Genomic DNA, 16875 nt, shown 5'->3' with positions numbered 1-16875 from the left:
TTTGCTGCGGGTAGGTTGCCTGGGAGCCAGGATTACAACACAGAACTCAATTTTTAATAGTGGGAGGGGGAGAGACACAATTGCTGCTTCTAATTTTATTGTTTGAATTCTGAATTATGTTTCTTTTCCCCATGTCCACAGCCCAAAGTAAATTAAGAGTTTTTAAAAAACTCTTCATAAAGCACAGCCGGTTCCTGTAGATAGATCAGATCTACACCAACTTTTGAGAAGGTAGCCTGAAAAATATTCTTAATGCCACTCATTCTATGTTTTTTTCCTTAAAAATCATCTTCATACCAAATATCAGGGGAGAAAATCCAGTTATTTATTTTGAATCAGCCCCCAAATTGCAAAATCTGCCACTTTGTATTGTACAGTATCCAGCTCAAAAAGAATGAATTATTTTCTAGAACAATTGTATTTGAAAAGAGTTACATGTGTGAATGTAACATTGTTTGCTGGACCCATCAAAGCGATCTAATCATTATAATAGCAGATGATTTAAGTCTTTCAGTGCATGTATCCACTCTCATTTCATCTTATTGAAATGCCATTTCCATGGGATAATATAAAATTAATGATTGTCCTGGCATTTTCATAATATCTCTTTGTATTTCTCTCAGACATTCACTTTTTCGTTCTCTCACATACACTTACACATACAAGGAGAGAGAAGACTGGATAATTTGTAGATTGGCAACATACAAAATGATAATAGTAAAACCAATCTTTTTAATTCATTGCATGCTTATGTTGCGAAAATATATTGCGTTTCACATAATTTCATTTCTGCAGATAGGTATCTCCGTGCAGAAGATGTGTATATGATAAGAGTCTGCTGTAAATCTGGTATTAGAGGCTGGAAATTTATTTCAAAAGTACTTTTGTGTTTGAATTTGACAGTTGTCTTTGTAATATCTATAAATATATGCTTGCTTTTCTTAAAAGTAATGCACAACAGCAATTCTCCGTACTAAAGGAGTGGGTCCAGCAGTCACATGGGTTGCTCCTGTCCAATCCGGTGGGACTGAGCCTAGTATTAAAAAAGCCTGCTGGATCCGCCCCTTCCCCAGAATTCGCTCAGTCCGTGATCCTTCGCGGTCGTGTGATAGCTCGTTCTCTCTCAAACACCTTCCCTTCGACTCCTTTCTTCAAAAACAGTAAGAATTTTCCATTATTTTAGCTTGCCGGCAGTGGTTTTTTTCTCAGCCCTACAGGGCTTCGAGTTGGGGGAGGAGTAGCGGCACAGCCAATTCCCGGTCTTTCCCCTCTGTGCTGTGCTGGGGCCGGCTCGGAATTTTACATATTCCCACGGTCTGGAGGTCCTGCCGAGGCAAGCCACAGTCATAAATTATCAAGGGCTATTTACCTCCCGCGGTGTGGGACTTAACCGTCTCCCGGACTTAGTTTTCCCCTCCGTTTGTAACACAGACGGAGCGGTTGATTTGGCGCGAAGGCTCTCGCGCCCTGTAACTCGCACTTTCGGTTTTGCCCGGCTTGGTCAGCCATTAGTGCGTTCAGTCCGCCGCTTGACCCTGGAGTAGCTGTGAGTCCCTCAGGCCTATTCTCCACGGAAGTGGCCTCCAACCAGTGTGCCTTGGTTTTTCTTCTTAATTTAAGTTTCGTGAGGCCTGCCACGCTGCATTTAGGGACACGAACTCTGGTTCCGTCCAGATTGCCCCTAAGTCGCAGCCGCTCCTGGGCCTAGGAGCAGGGTCACTTCTCCTCTTGGGAAAGCTCACAAAATCCTTCTCCCCCCTAATTTCTTGGCTCAGCCTTGTCTTCTGTAATTTGTTCAGACTATGGCTTCTTTTCCCAAGAGAGGCACAAATAAAGGTCCCAAAGAGGTTAGGCCTACTAGTGATGAATCTAATATCCCCCAGGCCTCTTCCTACTCTTCTTCAGGGGCCCATTCCCTGGCTAAGACCTCTAGGGCTGAGAAGAGAAGGGACCTAGCCCTACAAAAAATATATTATAAATCAGCCAAACGTTTAAGGGTGCAGGCCCAAGTGCATTCAACCCCCCCGGAGGCTTCTAACTTGCCTCTCTCTGGGGTTCCTGTGCTTTCTCTGGATGAGCCAAACCTAAATCCACCCCAACCTAACTTATGGGGCTTAGGTCCAGAGGAGCCAGATATTACTGAGGATTCCTCCCAGCCAGATCCTTCTCAGGCCTTCAGGGATCCCTCTAATTTCCCGGCTGATATTTCTACCTTGCCTCCGGAGTTTCAGCCTATATTGTCTGTCTTGACTAAAACCATTGATGCTAAACTCTCGGCTTTCAATGTTCCTTCCTTGTCTCATTCTCTACCTCGCCCCTCCCGTCCCGTGGGTTCTCCTTCTTCCTACAGAGCCCCACTCACAGAGGATTTTGATTCCTCTGATGAAGAGGACGTGGATGCAGAGGAGGATGATGTCCCCTTTCAACGTCTGTCGGAAGATCAGGAATCTCAAATTAAGATACCAGCCCCAGCTGCTTTATTTCCATCGCAGCTCTTCAAATCTCTCCTTCTCAAGGCAAGGGCATCTACGGGGCTAGCCGCACAGGAAAAGCAGGCCACTCCTTCCACAGACCCTCCGGAGAAAAATCTTCCTTATTTCATGGATGAACAGGAAGACAATGAGGTAATTCCTATGCCCAAACTATTTAGGGACGCCCTGCTTAAGCAGTGGGACCATCCTTCCTCTGGCTTCTCCCCCACTTCTAAGGACAAGAAGTTGTACAAGCTCTCCCCCTCTTACAAGGAGCTGCTCACCTGTCCTAAACCAGATGAGCCGGTTAAGACCCTGCATTCGACAGCTGCCATGCCTGGTGAAGCAGAGGAGGTCCTCCGTCCTGAAGACAAGCGCCTTGAGCAAATGCTCAAGAGAGGATTCTTCGCAGACGCATGGGCCATTAAGAGTGCAGCGGCAGCATCCTTCTTCTCCAGAGCTATGCTCTTGTGGCTTCGCCAGCTCCAACAACACTTGCCTCCAGATGACCTTCGAGGTCAACAAGATTTCAACAAAATCTTCGCAGCTGCCCTATACATAGCGGATGCTACTCTCCAATCTTCCAGGTTTGCAGCCAGGTCAGTAGCGGCCTCCACTACGGCCAGAAGACTTCTATGGCTCCGTCCCTGGCAAGCGGGAGTAAGACAGAAGTGGCAACTTGCCAGGGGTCCTCTGAAACGCAATCTCCTTTTCGGAGATCTTCTGGACCCTCTCCTTACAGAGACCAAGGATAAGAAAAGGGTCTTGGGCCCTACCACCAAGAAGGCCCCTAAACCACAGTCCTAGGTTCAAGGCTTCGCCTTTCAAAGGAATCCAGGTCGGTATTCCCCTCGTTTTTGAACACAACCTAGTATCTCTAGGGGCAGGGGTTTCCCGTTACCAGAGAGGATCCTCCTCTTCCAGAGCTTCCAAGAAGTCCAGATGGTGAGTATCCATCCTTCCCTATTGGAGGTCGCCTGGCTTGGTTTTTTCCTCTGCCTGGCACCGTTCTTGTCAGGATCCCTGGGTCATCGACATTATAGAACAGGGCCTTCACTTAGAGTTCATTTCTCCCTAAGCGTTCTTATTTCTTGTCCCTCTCCCAGCTCTTCTTCATCTTGTTTCCAAATGGAGGAGGCTATCTCCCATTTGTTAGCTATTAGAGCCTTCCAACCGGTCCCCTCTCTCCTGAGAGGCTCAGGCTTTTACTCCATTCTCTTCATGGTTCCTAAGGCCTCTGGAGGCTGGAGAGCCATCCTAAACCTTAAAAAAATTGAACCTATTCATTAGGTATAGGTTATTTAAAATGCATTCCCTATCCTCCATCCTAGCCGCCCTGCACCCTGGGGATTTCATGGTTTCCCCGGATCTTACAGAGGCCCACCTACATATCTCCATTACACAGGCCACAGGAAATTCTTACGTTTTACCTTCCAAGGCAAACATTTCCAGTATACGGCCTTGCCATTTGGGCCCTCATCGGCTCCCAGAGTCTTTACTAAGCTCTTGGGTTCCTTGGCGGCTCATATCCGGGCCACGCCCCTCCTTATTTTATGTTATCTAGATGACATTTTAGTTCATGGAGACTCTAGGGATGGAGTGGTTGCAGATCTCTCTTCCACTATGTCGGTCCTTCAGAACCATGGTTTTTTTCTATTAACTTCAAAAAAAAAAAAAAAGCCACCTTAGCCCAACTACTTCTATTCTACATCTGGGAACTATCTTTAACTCCGAAATATCCCAGGTTTTTCTCTCTCCCGAGAGAAAACACAGTATGTTGGATCTCATGGCTCGCATTCTATCTCAGCAATCTGCCTCATTTGTCACCCTATCTTCCCGGCTGGAGAAGATGGTGTCATGCGCTGCCATCATTCCCTGGGCTCGTCTCCATGCTAGGGAACTACAGTGGCTTCTGTTACCATTCCAGAGCTCGGGACACAGCAACTCACTCGTCGCACGCCATCCCTCCGACAGTTCGCAGATTCCTCAAGGGGTGGACTTCTCCAGCCCTAAACTAGGGATCTCCTTTCAGGTGCCCGGACCAGTTTGTGGTCACCACAGATGCCAGCCTATTCGGCTGGGGTGCCCCTGACCAGGGCCTAATAGCCCAAGGCACGTGGTCACCAGAGGAAGCTTCCAGGCCCATCAATTGGCTAGAACTCAGGGCAGTGTCTTTACCCTTAAACAATTCAATCCTCACATCTCCAACCAACATGTGCTGATTCTTACCGACAACTTAGCCATAAAGAGTCACATCTGCAGACAGGGAGGCACAAGATCCAAGTCTCTCATGAGGGAGGCCCTAAAATTAGGGCTTTGGGCGGAGGAACATCTCCAGTCGCTTCTAGCCGACCACATCTCGGGCAGTCTCAATGTCCAAGCGGACTGGCTCTCGCGGGCGACCATAGATCCAGGAGAGTGGAGTCTCCATCACGCACTGTTCCACCAAATCTGCCTCAGATTCGGCCATCCAGTGCTGGATCTATTTGCGTCAAAGTCAATGCCCAGCTCCCTCGCTTCTCCTCAAGGTTTCCATCCCCGAGAGCGGAAGAGATCAATGCTCCCAGGTTCTCTTGGCCTCCAGGGCTACTGTACGCCTTTCCTCCAATTCCAATTCTTCCAGACGTGTTCCACAAAATTATTCTGGAGAAGGCCCAAGTAATTCTAATCGCCCCCCATTGGCCCCGCAGGCCATGGTTCGCGGATCTTCAGAAGCTGTCCGCGCAGGCCCCCTGGCGTCTCCCCGGTTCAGAGGATATGTTGCGGCAGGGAGCCTCCTTTCATCCAGACCCGGAGTGGTTCCACCTCACTGCCTGGCTATTATCAGGAGAGACCTAGACCTGCGAGGATACGACCCCGTCACAGTGGAAATCATCCTTAAATCTAGAAGTAGGTCTACCAGCCGGATATACGACCACACGTGGTCCAAATTCCACCAGTGGTGCTCTCAGGAGGGCTTATCTCCCCTGTGTCTTCCCATCCACAGGATAATTGCCTTCCTAATGTAGGTTTTCCACCAAGGTCTCTCCACCAGCTCCATCCGTCGCCAATTAGCTGCTATCTCTTCTGTCTTGGCGGGGCCTCGCAGGCAGTCTCTCCGCTCCTTTCCGGAAGTCCAAGAATTTCTCAGAGTAGGGGCCAACATCAGGCCCTCTAAGGTCCACAGATATCCTTCCTGGGACTTGCCACGGGTTCGATATTCCCTTACTCAGGCACCCTACGAACCCCTGAAATCTGCGTCCCTCAGGTACCTATATTTCAAGGTAGATTCCTGGTGGCGATTTCATCCGCCCGACGCATCTCTGAGTTGGCAGCCCTTTCTATCAGACAGGACCTCTGTCAGTTCCACCAGGACAAAGTGGTTCTGCAACTGGATCCCACCTTTTTACCCAAGGTTAGTTCCATGTTCCACAAATCCCAGGATATTGTCTTACCTTCTTTCTGTCTCCAACTAGAACATCCCTTGGCAATTAGATGGCACACTCTGGATCTCACAAGAGCGCTAAAGATTTATATCCAACGCACAAGATCTTTCGAAGGTCTGAGGCACTCTTCGTGACCTACCATCCCAGATCCCTGGGAGCCAAAGCATCATCATCTGTAATTGGCTGTTGGATCAGTGACACCATTGCAAAAGCTTATGAGTCAGCCTCCCTTCCTATTCCATGGAATATCACCGCGCACTCTACCAGAAGTGCTGCCACATCTGCCGCTTGGAAACTCAAGCTCCGTTGGAAGAAGTGTGCAAAGCAGCCACTTGGGCCTCGCCAAATTCCTTCATCAGACACTACAAAATAGACACGTACTCCTCAACAGACGCTGCCTTCGGCAGAAGAGTACTCCAATCCGTTATTTCTCACAAGGGCAATCTAACCCCGCCCTAGGGACCTATCTCTTGGGTATGTCCCATGTGACTGCTGGACCCACTCCTTTAGTACGGAGAATAGGCGTTGATCTCTTACCTGAACGCCTCTTCTCGTACGGTGAGTGGGTACAGCAGTCACCTCCCTCCCTTTGTGTGGTGTCTGTCATCTCTATCACCTTCTTTATACCTTTTTACTAACACATGAGAGATGAACACCTTTGAGCTTCACAACTGAGCCTAGTCTACGGATTCGCGAATTCTGGGGAAGGGGCGGATCCAGCAGGCTTTTTTAATACTAGGCTCAGTCCCACCGGATTGGACAGGAGCAACCCATGTGACTGCTGTACCCACTCACCGTACGAGAAGAGGCGTTCAGGTAAGAGATCAACGCCTATTTTATTTAAAAAGAAGCCAGTGTCTTCAGTGGGTAGATTTTCCAATGTAAATGTGGGAGATTGTATATCTAGATTGATGAACCCATTACTGATGTCATATGTATGTGTAACAAGTAGTTTGCAAAGGGAAACTCTACATAGTTATATACAGTGGTACCTCAGTACTCGAACGCTTTGGTTCTCGTACATTTCGGATAACGAACAAAATTTTCGGCAAAAATTTGCTTCGGTATCTGAACAAAAATTCAGATACCGAACAGCCAGAGAAAATTTTGTTCATTATCCGGCAGCTTCGGGGGGCTGAGGAGCTCTATAAGAACTCCAAGCTGCAGGAAGGGTGGGGGCTGCTGCAATCCCACTCCTTTCTGCTCCTTTCCTTTCCTCAATGCTTCCTCTTATTACCTGTAAGCAGCTGCAAAAACTTTCTCCCTCCCAGCGGCTGCAACAGCTTCCCTTCGAGGAACAACAGCGTCGGGAACATCACATGATGAAGGGAAGCTGCCGGAGCCATCTCAGCAGTTGCCGCCGCTCCAGCAGCTTCCCTTCATTACGTGACGTTCCCGGCGCTGTTGTTCCTCAAAGGGAAGCCGTTGCAGCCGACGGGAGGGAGAAAGTTTTTGCAGCTGCTTACAGGTAATAAGAGGAAGCATTGAGGAAAGGAAAGGAGCAGAAAGGAGTGGGATTGCAGCAGCCCCCACCCTTCCTGCAGCTTGGAGTACCGAATTTATTTATCCCATTGGAAATAAAGAAAATAGATTTAATTGGTTCCCAGCGAGTTAACAGGGGCTGGGAACCAATTAAATCCATTTCCATTATTTCCTATGGGATAAATAAATTCAGTACTCGACCAAATCGGTTCTCAACCACACTTCTGGAACAAATTGTGGTCGAGTACCAAGGTACCACTGTATTTTGTAAGAGGTGGTTCAATAGATATTTCATAATATCTATTACTCAGGAATGAACACATCTTTCATTATCATTTGGGGGATGTTGTTTACATTCTGAATGAATTTTCATGTGCACATTGCTCACATTTTCATTGGTATATACTGTATGGAGTTCTACCTAGTATACACATTTGAAACTCTATCCAAATATGCCTCTTTGTGCTTATATATTGAAACCTACTTCATTATGATTTCCACCACCCCTTTAGGATTTATTAACTATTGCACAAAGCTCTTTTGTTCAGTTTCCAAGATGGCAGGTGTTTTGAAAAATCTTACTGCTTCCATCAGAATAATGAAAGCAGTGCCACAATAAAAGACCTATCTCATTACATGCACTGTTAATTGTTAGGTGTATTTGTCTTAGTCTTGGTGTGTCATGTGTGAATGCAAGAACAGAGAAACATAACAATACGAAGTTTTTCAAAAGAGTGTAATGGCTAGTAGCTAAACTGGCTAAATTAAGCTAAATTAGATTGTTAATTAAAATAATTTTAATTAGAACAGTTAATCAGTAGAACAATTTGCCTCCAGAAGTCATGGGTGCTCCAATACTGGAGGCTTTTAAGAAGACATTGGACAACTTATTTGTCTGAAATGGTATATGGTTTCCTATCTGAGCAGGGGTTGGACTAGAAGATCTGAAAAGTCCCATCCAACACCATTATTCTGTTATCTTCATTACAAAAAAGTTGTCACTTTTAACCCCAAATTAAATAAATATTGGAATGTCTTCCATGCTTTAGTCTTATCTCTTTGGTATTACTTTGTCCACTAATGTTACTTAATGTAGGATGGCCTATAATAGTAATAAACATTGATTTGCTGAGATTTGAATATTGCTTAATAAATAATGTTTGAAAACCAAAACCATGCCTGTATTCATGCCTCCTATTTTTGATATAAATCCATTGGTTTTACTGATTCACGAACATTCTAAACATTTAAAAAAATCATGAGATGAAATTTTTGGTTCATCTCGTTATGTATGAGCTTTTGCAGAAATTCAGTTCACTGACCACAATAGTAGTTCTCAACCTGGGGGTTGAGACCCCTTTGGGGGTTGAATGACTGTTTCATAGGGGTTGGCAAAGGCCATGGGAAAAGACAAATTTCCGATAGTGTTAGGAACCAAAGCTTCTATTCTGGCACCTTGGAACATATTTTTACAATCTGACCAATCTGGCATTTACAGTGGGGGTGTCCCTCTGACCTTCCTACCAATCAGCTTAAAGCTCTGTTGGGAGAATTGGTGCTAGACGTATGGTTGGAGGTGACCACAACATGAGGAATTGTATTAATGGGTCGTGGCATTAGAAAGGTTAAGAACCACTGAATCACAATATCATGATTAAGGTTTTGGAATATTATTTGAAAATCTTACTAATAGGCTTTTTGCAAGAAAAATTAAGGGTATATTTGCATTATATAATTCAATTTAAAAAAAATATTTCCTATTTGATGTCCTCCAGATACATTAGGTTTTAATTATCAGAATTCCTAGGTCTGAAAGAAAAGAATTCTGGAAATAAAACATCTTGGTTCAGCTAAGCACATCTGCTCAAACACTGTATGATACATTTCCTGAATTCTTCATTTAAAAAAAAAAAGTTTTTTAATCACATTGTCCAGGAATAATCATACCTTTAAAAAAAGCAACAACAATGTTTGTTTATTTATTTTATTTATTTATTCATTTTGTCCAATACACAAATACATAGGAAGAAAAGTAGACATGTAGTAATATATATAAGGGTAAAAGTGAACTTAGAGGAGAGGACAGCTGAAAGGAAGAAAATATATATGATAAGTGAGAGAAAGGAAAGACAATTAGACAGGGGACAAAGGGCACACCAGTGCACTTATGTACGCCCCTTAGCGTGCAGTGAAATATTTATTTATTTATAAAATTAATTGGCTGCCTATCTTAGCTGAGAATAATACAATCACAAAAGATAAAAACTGTACAAAGATAAAAGATAAAAGTATATGTCCAAACTATAGAAGTGTAGTTCTTGTAAGCTTTTTAAATGTAATTTAAATTGGTTGAAGGCACTATAATGGAGGAATCAATTTACTTTAAATTAATATAATATATTTTTCAAATGATGCCTAAATCTGTATGAATAGAGGTATACATGAACCACTCTGTTTATTCCTAGGAACACTAATGAGCTAATCTGTTTCCTTGACATAAATTCTGATGTTCAACTTTTCCTACAGTTATGCAATCTCAGTCATAGAAAAAGGGCTTTTCCATTACTAAATGAAGAATGTTTTTCTCAAGCCCCAAATCCTAATTTACTGTACAGTTCTGTAAGAAGTACAATATATGTCTTTCTCCTCAATCATTGATTGGAACTGGGTTATCTCTTAGCTAAATATTTGAAAACAGTCTGTAACGCCTTTGACTAGCGTTAAAGTCCTCAGGTGTGTGTATAGGAAGTTTCCTATAAGTAAACTGCAATCCCAAAATGACAACATATGTGTGATGATGTCATTCTATCAATGCTGCCATTATGTACTTGTACCCAAAGACTGACAGAACTTGTGGTATTTTCATAATCCCATTTCATATGTGTCATCACTTACCCATAATGAATACCATTGGCCAATTTGGATATCCCCATATTTCCTAGCAAATTTGAATTGGGAACTATATTTCTTGCTTCCAAGTCTGGCTTGAAGAACAGCCATGAAAGGAAATTTTGGGTTGTTTAGCTATTTGTATTAACAAGAAGAGTCTTACAGAAGGTACTGAGCCCATTCACATTTTGGTTTATTGTGACAAATAAGAATGGTCATCAATGTAATTTAAATGTACAGTGTCTGATTATTAATGTCTGGTTGTATAAAATACAGACAATATTCTATTATGTACTATGAATATAGTAATGACAGTGGTCCCATTCATAGATAACCCTCCATCATGGTTACTGCTTGATATGTAGCAATGAAATTATTTCCCTTTTGTCATAGTTAAAGCTTACTAAAAGTCCACTCTTTAAAAGAAATGTGTAGTAATCTAGTTTGCATTTTTTTATTTCATGGATATGATCGATCCAAAGAACTGCATTTAGGATAGTAATCTATGGGCAGAGCAAAGTTGTGGCCTCATTTGCCAATGTTAAATGAGGATTGGGCTTTAGTTTCCCCATAATACTTAACTACTCTGACAGTGATAGAAAATACGAAGCTATGGTTTATAAGTAATTGCATTTATAATTGGAATTGAGAGATGAGATCCAAAGATATATCAACTTCTTGAAAACACTGCCAGCAGTACTCCCAATTTTTAATACCAATGTTTTTAAAAGCATAATTTGCATTAATTTAATGATTACTAGAATGAACTGTACTTAAAAAAAATCCTTGTTAAGTAGTAGCAATATGTATGTGAAGAATTTGAATAGGGGTTAATCAGATCATCCAATGTTGACCTATTTCTCTACTAAAATAACATACAGCGAAAGTACATTCAATGCTACATCTGCCATTACAATATCCAGTCTGTTGAATTTCAGTGTTTCTGAAATATGGGCCTGTTGTGTAAGCTTTTTCTATATGGCCTATTTCCCTTTAGCAATTACATGAAGCTCAGAAAGATTTTTTTTTTAACCTCAGTTTGTTTTCATCAACTTAAAAAGTTTGACCTTAAGCATTTTCTTAGGCCTGGAGGGAAAGAACCTACTTGTGCAACATGCCAAGCATTATTGCCTTATCCTATGGAAGCAGCTGGGGAAGATTAATTGCACATATTTTCAGATGTAGGATTATGACTCTAAAGCAGAAAACAAGAAAAACCCCCAATGACTGATGGTTTCTCTATTTACAGTTAGAGACATCAGTATTCTCTTGAGATTATACCAGCTTTTCCAAAACTAGTATTTCCAGATACATTGGTACTAGAACTCCCCAAATTCTCACCTATTATGGCTGATTTAAGAGATCAGATATAAATAACATTAATTATGAGACCAGAAATTCAGCAAGCTAACTTTGAAATAACCCATATTTCAAGGGTTATGCAGGCAGGGGGACAGATTTTGTTAGAAAATTGCAGTCCAAGAAATTCTGTATCCAATTCTCATCCTTTCACATACAACTATGGGAAGTTGCTTAATGTCAGAATAAACTATTATGCATTATAATGTATGTTGATTAATTGCAGTCATTAGTAGCTGCCCCTAGGGGCAGAGAGTTTATATTTTTTCAAAGATAACATTATAGCACAACATTCTCTACATTGCCAGAATTCTGAACTATTCTCATCTACTGCCCTACCCATTGCTGTGTTTGTATACAGGTCATCCTCAGAAATTTTAAGTTTAATCTCTGCAAATTTATGTTTGTTCACATATTTACACCTAACAAATCTCTTTATCTACCAAAATTACAGGATGGGTGGATCGATCAATCGATTGATCAATAGACAGGCAGACAGATGTTGCCTAACAAAATATTTGGAGAATTTATAATGAACCAATACAAGAGTATAATGTTTGATCATTTATTGCCATAAATGGTCAATGTTGCAGCATTCTACTCTAGTTTCCAGTAATCTTCACCCATTCAGAGGATATACCTCTATCTGTAGATCCTCATTACTACAGAGGATCTACAAATAGAGATACAACTTAAAAAGTCATTAGGCTGGCCTAAATCTGCTTATATTTATCAGCCTTAAATAGGACCTAAGAGGGGATTATCCTGTGGGATAGCCATACTATACAGGCACCACTATGAGTACTTTATCTGGCTAATTCCTATATATTCTGCAATTTCTCAACATATATTATGGCTTTATTCCTGAAATGGACTTCAAAACTGTACCTATACATGTAAAAGCCAAATACCACTCATGCCTCATCACGAAATCTCCAGAACCGTAAAGCTTATAAACTTGAAACTTGGCACATACATTCGCCTTGGCTCCTAGGTGCTCGCTAAGGATTTTTTTAAATGACCATCAGATCATTAGTATTTCTTATATATAGTATATAAGAATATATACTGATGCTAAGGAGTTAGATGTTCTACTGCCCCTCTTCACCTTAAACAATCTCTGGTCCAACTGCCAGTGGCTGTGGTCAGCACATGACTCATCCTGCCTACAAGCTGGGAGTTTAGACATGCTACTCCATGCTAAGGAGTTAGACATTCTACTGCCCCTCCCCACCTGAAAGGGAGAGGAGAAGCTTTTGTGGGGCAATCCTGACAGACAGAAAGGGATAGGAGAAGAGAGCTGCTGTGGGGCAAGCCTGAGGGAGAGAAGTGGAGAGGAAAGGCCAATTGTAACTACTCATTAATGTTCAAACGTTAATTGTCAATTTATCAAGCCTAATCACATAGTTTTGTAGTGAAGCACAGTTATCCAGCTACTAATAAAAGATAAATTTAAAATTATATTTTTGCCATTTATTTCATTAATAGATAACAAGCCTTGGACAAATATTTTGACATAATTGATATTTTCAGGAATTTGTAACTTTATTTCCAAAACCTAGTAGTATAGTTACTATGGTAATCAAATCAAAATTTTATTATGCTCACACAGCATCATAAGGTGAATGGTGTACAGTCAATTAAAAAGCATAGAAGGTACATCAGAGTCTAAAAAAAAGTGAAAAGAAGTTAAGGGAAGAAATATACCCTAAAGCAATGGTCATCAACTGGTGGTCCATGGACCGCTGATGGTCCGTGAGAAAATTTTGGAAGTCCGCAGAAAAATTATTTGCATTTTATGTATTGCACTGAATCAGAGGATACAAACCCCGGATTCAGTGCAATAAAAACTCCTAACTACAGGCCCTGGGGCAGATAAGTGAAGTGAACTTATTTGTGTTGCTGCAGAGAGTCTCCCCCTTTGGGGTCTTTTTGTGTGGGTTGGAAGGGGACCGAAATTCTGACTTGGGGTCTGCTTCAGCCTCCTGGTGCGGGGTTTTGAGTGAAGGCTGGAGGGAAGTGCCGCTGGCGGCAAAGAGCCAGAAAGCATTCCAATGGGATTGCATCATAGTCTAGGACTGCCTGACCATCTCAGCTCATTGAGCCTCCAAGTGCTAGTATGTGGCCTTGCACTCTTTCAGGTCTTCCTTCTGCTTGGAAAGCCTATGTTCATAGTCCTCAGTGAGGTGCTTCTGCTGAGCTGCCTTCTTGGTCAGATTCAATTTGAACTGAGCCACCCACTTTGCCAACACTTGTGGCTGCTTAGCTCCAACAACTGCTTCCAAATGGGGCTCTAAGGAGCCCAGGCAGGCAGGCAAGGAGTGTTTGGGGGGGAAGAGGTGAGTAGAGGCCAGTGAGGCATCCCTTGACTTGAATGACATCAAGTTGGTCATGTCCACCCAGTCATATGACCACCTACGCATACCCACCAAGCTATTGATTAAGCAGATCGTATTAATGGTCCGCAGGATTTAAAATTATGAATGTAGTGGTCCCTGAGATCTATAAGGTTGGGGACCCCTGCCCTAAAGCCTTATAGACAGTTGGTATCTGAAAACGTCAGGGAGCTATAGAATTGTCTTGTATTCCCTGGATATTTATGCAGTATAGGTGAGATAAAGCTAATATAAGTGTAGGCACCAGAAAAGCACATGCTCTGTTGTTTCTGTATTTAGAGTGATAGGGGCATTGTTTTTCCCAGTAAGGAATCTTCTTGTATTGTCCTTCTAGGACCATTGAGGGGACAGCATGACATTGTGCCAGGATAAAGCACTCCACTATTTAGGTATTTCTGATTTAGTTAGGTAAGCCAAAGAGGAGGCAGTGTACCTATTGGATTCCCCAGCAATAAAGATTGGGACGCTGACTAGATCTATATGGAGCTCAAATTCTGCTATGCATAGTTTAGTGAGTACTATGGCCTGATCATATTCCATGCTGAATAAAGGCATGGAAAGAAGCCTAGATATCTGATTTTAATTGCCATTGCTTGTTTCCTTCTGGATTGAAAATATTAGAGTTAATATGTGCAGAAGCAGATAGGATGACAATGAAACTAAATGACAAAGAAGACTCGGAATACTATAAAATCTGGAACATATTTTATGGATGGTTAGAACTGAGAAAAAAACAAAACTAGAGTATATTATATTAACTAATTAATATATTAATAATAATTATATTAATTAATTATAAAAGTAATGATATTGACTTTATCTAATTAATAATCTCTTTAAAATGGTACTTAATGGAATGTATGTACGTATTAACTGAATAATTAACTGAATAATTTTAAAAATGATAACAGCAAGGCAGTGAAGGACTACCAAAATTCTTGCTACCACACTGTGGGCGTGGCTTATGCAAGATGCCTTGCATTTTCCTTCAACTTTCAGTGCAAAAAAGAATGTACAGTGTTCCCTCGATTTTCGCGGGTTCGAACTTCACGAAAAGTCTATACCACGGTTTTTCAAAAATATTAATTAAAAAATACTTCACAGGTTTTTTCCATATACCACGGTTTTTCTCGCCTGATGATGTAATATGTCATCGCCAAACTTTCATCTGCCTTTAATAAATATATTTTTAATAAACTTTATTAAATAAACATGGTGAGTAATAATCTAAATGGTTGCTAAGGGAATGGGAAATTGCAATTTAGGAGTTTAAAGTGTTAAGGGAAGACTTGTGATACTGTTCAAAGCCAAAAATAGTGTATTTACTTCTGCATCTCTACTTCGCGGAAATTCGACTTTCACGGGCGGTCTCCGAACGCATCCCCTGCTAAAATCGAGAGAACACTGTATATAAGATAAATAAGATAAGATAAATAACCACAGTAATTAATATGTTGATAGAAAGAGCCGTAAGAAAACCTGATGGGGTAGTGTGTAAAGTATTAATATATCAATTAATGATGTAACGTTTTAACAATTTATATGTGTTTTTGTTGTTATTTTGTTCTTGTTGTTTTTGTTTGGTTTTTTTCCTTTTTTTTGTATTGTTTTTAATGTTTATAAATTAATAAAAATATCTTTAAAAGAAAATATTAAAGATAAATTACTTGTGTGTCTAATCATACTTGACTAAATAAAGTATTAATATCAATTCAATTCAATTAACTCATTGTTAATAGGAACTATGATAAAGTAAGAAACATGTATATAATATACATAGGCAACATGTTGCCATGTTCCAAAGTAAGACCAAAATTAATACCTACATGGTTCGTGGTACAGTGTTAAAAAAATGTAAACAGCCATTTTTAGTTATAGTGGTGCTGAAAAAAAGAACTCCCCTGCCCATTGGCAATCTTTGCAGCATCCCTCAATCATGTGATCATGAATCAAAATGTATTGTCTTATGCGTGATCTCCATTTTTTTTTCTTTTGCCCCCCTGCAGAGCAGACAGATTGGAGAGAAGCTTTGAAAAAAGTAAAATGTTTACTCTTATACACATACAAGTAATAAAATTATACGCATCGCACAGACACCTTACAGTTCTGCCTTGAATTCCTTTCTTGATTGATTGCTATAGATCCGTGATGGTGAACCTATGGCACATTTGCCACAGGTGGCATACGGAGCCATATCTGCTGGCACATGAGCCATTGCCCTAGCTCAGCTCCAGTGTGCATGTGTGTGCCACCCAGAAAACTTTTGGCTCACACAGAGGCTCTGGGAGGGCGTTTTTGGCCTCCATAGGGCTTCCGGGGGGCAGGGGAGATCATTTTGGTCCTCCTCAGGCTCTGACAACCTCTGGAGCCGGGGAGGGTGAAAAACAAACCTACTGGGCCCACCAGAAGTTGGGATGCCTCTGGAGCTTGTAGAGGGAGAAAAACAGTCCTATTTGGCCCACAGGAAATCATGGAGCGGGGGAATCATATATGTATACGTGGGAATGGGGAAGCACGGGGATATATTGCACACATGCATGGGGTGGGGTGTGTCTTGGGGTATTGAATTTAGGGGTGTGAGCACATGCACATGGGATAGCATACGCACACATACACAAGGTTCGCCATCATAGCTACTGCTATAAGCAATATCTCCATTGCCTCACCTTTCCATCATAGAGCAGAAAATTGGAGAGAAAGAGATTTCAAGAGAGTGAACTGCTTGTTGTTCTACATAAGAGCAGTGCAATCATGCTTTTCATCAATGAAAAGAATCAGATAGAGGAGAAATTACCTGCAGAAATCAATTGCTTTTTTCCTCACCCATCTCACCTATAGTGAACAGATTGGAGA

The sequence above is a fragment of the Erythrolamprus reginae genome, unplaced genomic scaffold (assembly GCF_031021105.1).
Source record: "Erythrolamprus reginae isolate rEryReg1 unplaced genomic scaffold, rEryReg1.hap1 H_16, whole genome shotgun sequence".
In the NCBI taxonomy this organism is placed as follows: domain Eukaryota; kingdom Metazoa; phylum Chordata; class Lepidosauria; order Squamata; family Dipsadidae; genus Erythrolamprus; species Erythrolamprus reginae.
This window is presented reverse-complemented; position numbering follows the sequence as displayed.